Source organism: Amphiprion ocellaris, chromosome 2 (assembly GCF_022539595.1).
Source record: "Amphiprion ocellaris isolate individual 3 ecotype Okinawa chromosome 2, ASM2253959v1, whole genome shotgun sequence".
Classification (NCBI taxonomy): Eukaryota; Metazoa; Chordata; class Actinopteri; family Pomacentridae; genus Amphiprion; species Amphiprion ocellaris.
The window spans coordinates 4,105,884-4,112,052 of NC_072767.1; the positions used below are offsets into that span (position 1 = coordinate 4,105,884).

General features: G+C 33.7%; 1 protein-coding gene across 1 annotated transcript in view; it reads right to left on the minus strand.

Annotated features, from left to right (window-relative positions):
• Positions 1 to 5,865: 5,865 nt before the first annotated feature.
• loxl5a (lysyl oxidase-like 5a) overlaps positions 5,866 to 6,169 on the minus strand; it is a 27,752-nt gene continuing 27,448 nt past the window's right edge. The window contains exon 9 of the mRNA XM_055013993.1: positions 5,866 to 6,169. This exon is cut by the window's right edge and continues 3,613 nt beyond it. The gene's annotated coding sequence lies outside the window, so the exon portion shown is untranslated.

A 6,169-nucleotide genomic window follows, 5' to 3' on the forward strand; every position in this document is an offset into this window, starting at 1 on the left:
TGAAAACCATAAACCTTTGGAGATAAAATGGTATTTTGTGTGAAATATACCTTGATAGCTATGAGTACTTGAACACAAAATAGTATTTTGGTTGGAACAAACCTTGAAAACCGTGAGAACTTGAAAAAAATAATATTTTAGGTGAAATAAACCTTGAAAACTATGAGTTTTTTGGGCATAAAATTATATTTTGGGTGAAATAAACCTTGAAAACCGTGAGGACTTTGAGAAAAAATAGTATTTTGGTTAGAACAAACCTTGAAAACTGTGAATCCTTGGAGATAAAATAGTATTTTGGGTGAAATAAACCATGAGGATTTGAACATAAAGTAATATTACCTTTAGCACACATAGCACTGTCACATTAAACCTCTAAGGTCTGTAGCAGCTTCCTCTGCTACAGACATATAATACTGTTTGAAGATGGGGCACCTTATATATTATAGAATCACCAAGAATCCTGTTTTCTCTTACTGTATGGATTTATTTCTAAGTGTGTACTGACAGCTCTGCCTGGGTCAGTCTTCGTCTCCGACCGCTGGCTGTAGATCAGCATGTTTGGTGAAGGATGTCTTATTCAGGTGTAAAGCTCAGAGGTCACGTCTCGTCTTCCAGGATTTACGAGGAGCTTTAACACATCTCATTACAAGACCTGGCCTCGGTGAGTCGTTCCTCTGGATGTCAGAACATCCTTCACATGTTCAGATGGAAACAGATAAATGGAGAAACATTATGAGGCTCTGGTCACGTTTTCTGCACACTTCAGCTCCACTCTGTTTAGACAACCACTGCTGGCAGAGGTGAGGATGTTAACAACAGAACACTGTACATATATGTGTGTGTGTGTGTGTGTGTGTGTATATATATATATATATATATATATATATATATATATATATATATATACACACATATATGTACAGTGTATGTATATCTTGGAAAAATCACAGAAAACCACAGAAAAACAATTAATTTACATGTTGCTGTAAAAAGAAAACAAAATGACCAAAATTGTAAATGACATCCATATTAAGATTTTGTATTTTTGCAAACAGTAATTAGTTCTCTTACATGATACATATCTTTTTTTCAGATAAAGGATATAAATGAAAATCTGGAAACTAAATATGAGTAACAACGGTGGAATACTACGAATACACACTGTATGTATAATGTATTTAAATATATACCATATAAAATACAATAATTTTATGGTAAAGCATTGTAAAAATAAAATATTTCTTTTTAAAAAAAATCTGAATATGTACACACCATAATAGAATGAATTACTATTTATAAAAAATGCAAAATTATAAAATTGATGCTATTTACAGTTTTGGTCTTTTTCTTTTCACAGTAACATTTAAGTTTATTCTTTTCCTGGGATTTTTCCAGGCTCCTTTCTTTATTTTAACAAAATGGGCAACTTTTTTTTAATTGAAACAAAAGATTTACCATTTTTCAATCCCTAATATACATAATTTTCCTTCTAAGAACAGCAAATATCTGATTTAAATACAAAAAATACTGCAGTTTTACAGTAAAACATTGTCAAAGAACAAAATGTTATTTGTAAAAAAAATTTGATATTTTTTGATCTAGACATTGTGTACAGTTGGGCTTTTCTCCTTTTTTTACAGTCAGCATGTAAATTCATTTCTTTTTTGAGTTATTTTCTGAGTTATTATCTATAATTTAACAAAACAAGAAAAATAGCATTTGCCACTTTTCAATCCCTAATATGCATAATTTTCTTGCAAAGAACAGCAAATATCTGTAAAATCTAACAGATATTAATATAAAATACGGAGAAAAAAACATATTTGTGCTGATTAAATAATGTAATTTTACAGTCAAATGCTGTTTAAAAAATAAAAACTGAAAATGCAGATAATATTTGATGTGGACATTATTTATAGGATTTTTTTTTAAACCATTAACATGTAAATTAACATTTTTTTCTGTGATTTTAACAGATGCTCTTTGTAATTTAACAAAGCAGGGAAAATCTGTTAAGCACCAATAAATTGTTTAAAAAAAAAAAATCCAGTTACAAACTTTTTTTTTACTGTGTATTTCAGTAACAAACACTGTCCATGTACATTTGTCTGTTTTTCACAGCAGAACAACATTGTGTTTTGCAGCAGACAGCAGTAGTCTGCAGGTTTGTGTGTTTTTACGTCTGTGGAGCCAGAAATCGTCGTCTTCGTGACGAACATGTTTGGAACCAGAGAGCCAACATCGTCTGACGCTCATGTGTCAAAACCGTAAAACAACAGCAGCTTTTAGAGCAAAACTCAGCCCCAGAAATACCTGCAGGGCTTCAGCTGATGGCTCCACTTCCAGCCCAGAAATAACACAATCACAGGATTAATAGCAGCAGGCGGCCTGTCGAGTGTTTTCATACTGGAGCTCCGGGGAGGAAAAGTACCAGAATGGCTGGTCTATTTCAAACAGGGGAAGCTGCGTAATGATGTGTGAACGTCCTGCCCAGGTAAACATTGTTCAGGACGTCAGACACCTGGCTGGGTAACACCAGCAGGACAGAAAAATATTCAGTCATTTCCCCTCCGCTGAGGCACAAATAGCTCTTTGCTGCAGACAAGCAAATCAAAAGCAAACAGAAGCCACAGACAGACACTTAATGGCCAAAGAGACGCACAAAATGTGACACAAAATGATCAAAACTCATTAAAAATGACCAAAAAGAGACACAAAATGACCAGTAAATGACAGAAAATGACCAAAAACAGACACAGTTATCCCAAAGAAACACAAAATGACCAATAAATGACAGAAAATGATAAATAAATGACAGAAAATAACCCAAAACAGACACACAATTACCACAAAGAGACACAAAATGACTATAAAATGACATAAAATGACCAAAAATCATTAAAAAAATACCAAAAAGAGACACAAAATGACTGATGAATGACAGAAAATGACCAAAACAGACACACAATTACCACAAAGAGAAACAAAATGACCAATAAACGACAGAAAATGACCAAAAGGCACAAAAAATGACCAAAAAGAGACACAAAATGACCAAAAACAGACACGCAGTTACCACAAAGAGACACAAAATGACCGTAAAGTAAAATAAAATGATCAAAAGTTGTCAAAAATGACTAAAAAGAGACACAAAATGACCAATAAATGACAGAAAATGACCAAAAGTCATTAAAAATGACCCCAAAAAGGTGCAAAATGATTAATAAATGACAGAAAATGACCAAAAACATACACACAGTTACCAAAAACAGACACATAATTACCAATAAATGACACAAAATGACCAATAAATGACACAAAATGACCAATAAATGACACAAAATGACCAAAAACAGACACACAGTTATCACAAAGAGACACAAAATGACCACAAAGTGACAGAAAAGTGGCACAAAGAGACACTAAATGACCTCAGAAACGCTTGGATGTGCAGCAGAGTTGGTTCAGTTTCTCAGATCTGTGGGTGGAAAAACAAACTTCCAATCTGCCGTTCTGAGAATAAAACTCTAGATTTTCCCTCTGATTAGCGCCGTGATTTCACATCAGTGCTGACTGATGCTGATTGATGCTGATTGTTTTTGTTGTTTATCGTGTGACTTCATGATGAGATGTTGGTTCGTGTAAATATCTGTGCTGATTATTTGAGTTGACATCTTTAATCCTCAGCGGGTTTCCTCGTTCATCGAGCAAACTTTCAAACGGCAGAAGTTTGTTTTAAATTACAGCCAGAAAACATCCGAAAAGTGCTGAATTGTAAAGATACAAAGATAAAAATAAGAAAATTTTAACAATTGACGAAGCAAATATTTGTAAAATCACAGCATTTTAAATTATTTTTAAATTATGTATCTAAATACAATAAAATACTGTAGTTTTACAGTCAAACATTGTAAAAGAATTAATTATTATTTCTAAAAACTGAGATATTTTTGATGTAGACATTATGTACAGTTGGGTTTTTCTATTTTTTTACAGTCACCATGTAAATTAAATCCCTTGTTGAGTTACTTCCTGAGTTTAGGTTAACCTTACTAATTTTAAAATAAAGTAAAATAAAATAAATAAAAATAAAAATAAAGTAAAATAAATACACATAAAAACTGACGAATTAATTGATTTCTTTGGCTCCTCTACACTGGAAAAAATGCCCCTCTCAAAACAAAAACAAAAAAAAGTTATTTCAAGGAACTTTTACCTTGAAATAAGTGAAAAATCCGCCAATAGAACAAGTGAAAAATGGCTTGGTGAGATTTCTTGAAATAAGATATGATATTTAGAATATTGAGATCTTAGAATTAGCTGGGAAAACTTATTTTAAGCTCTATTTTACCAGGATTGTCAAGCTTAGGAGTCTTACAATAAGCCAGACATGCTAAAAAAAAAAAAAAAAAAAAAAAAAACAGCAGTTTTTCACTCAAAAATAGTTGTATAATAATTTTGTTTTCATGTAACCTCCTAATTTGAGATGTATTAAACTTATTTTGAGTTTTCTTGTAAAATACAACTCAAAACAAGAGAACTTCAAGATTGTTTGACTTAACAAGATATTTAAGATGCAATGTCTTAACCCTCCTGTTGTCCTCACTTATGAGCACCAAAAAATATTCTTTCCTTGTCTGAAAAAAATTCCCCAAATTTCCGCAAATTTGCAAAACCTTCAGGAAGAAAATTCCAATAATTCCCTCAAAGTTTCCCTTAAAATTTTTATTTTGAAAAAATCCCCAAATTTGTCAAGAAAATTCCTGTAAATATTTTTAAAAAATGAGCAAAAATCTTCCAAAAAAATCCTAAAAGTATCTAAAATGATTACATATATATCAGTAAAAGTTCTAGTATTTTCTTTAAGAACATTCACATAAAAATCAACCAAAATCCAGTGAAATTCACTGGACTTTGGTTGATTTTTTTTTCCAAATGTTCTTAAAGAAACATTTTTTTTAGTATTTCTTTTTTTGCACCAAAATATGTTCAAAAAACTCTCAAAAATATTGAAAATGTGACGTTTTCACTGTGAAAACAGACTTTTTTCCCCACATTTTCAAACTTTGAAACGGGTCAATTTGACGACACGAGGGTTAAAATATAAACCTGCAGGATTAAGTGACTGAACCCTAAACTTCACTGAACTGGTTATCTCGGCTAATTTCACACCTCAGAGCTCAACAGATGAAGTTTAATGTTGTGTTTCTCAGTGAAACGGGCTTTAAATGGTCCACAGAGCCCCGTTCTGTGTGCCTCTGGTTGACCTCGGTTCTCAGACGCCTCCCAGACGTCCGGCCCACGATGAGGACGGTGGAGTCGTGGTGCCGCTGATGTCAGCAGTTTGCTGTCGGGTTTTCCTGGCCGGTGGCGGATCTGTGGAATTTCTCTCCTCCTCGCCACCTCCAGCAGGACTCAGGATTCAGCAAACAGCAGCTGGGAGGAGGAAGAAGCTCCGTCACCCTCAGATCCACATCAGAGCTTCAGCCCAAGAACCAGAGGAACTCAACACGGAGGCCATGATCGGTGGAGCATTTCCAGCTTTTTGAAAACGGCTCGGAATTTCAAAACGCTACACACAATTAAAACAACCACACACACAATATGCAGAACACCTCAGATCCTGTGCAAAATGAAACACTCCTGTAAAAACTTTACACACATTTATAAAAACCATATTATGTTACCATGTGAAAACACACACGTTTCTAATGACTTAATTCTGTCTGAACCAGTTACACACTGCTGTGTTTAAACTAAAACACTTTGATCAGTTCTACCTCTCAGTGATTAGATTACTGTCAGTGAAGTACACAGAGAAAGTGCAAATATACATGGTAAATTCACCAAACACAAGATCAATGCTGCAGACTGATGAAAATAGGATTTATTTCTCTCTATATACCTAAATCAGTCAAAATTTCAACAAAAGATGTCCATGTATTACATCATTATCAAACCTTACACTCAAAGAGCAAAACACTGGACCAGATTAGCACAACTATAAGCACAATGTCAGCTTCACACTTTTTGCAAACCAATGCACACAGTGAATTGGAAAACAATGTAGAATATGGTGGAAGGTGCAGTCGTGTAACCTGTGGATGGTGTTAAACCAGTTGTGGACCAGAGCAGAGCGGTGGAAGGACACGTTGTCCCAGATGACGAT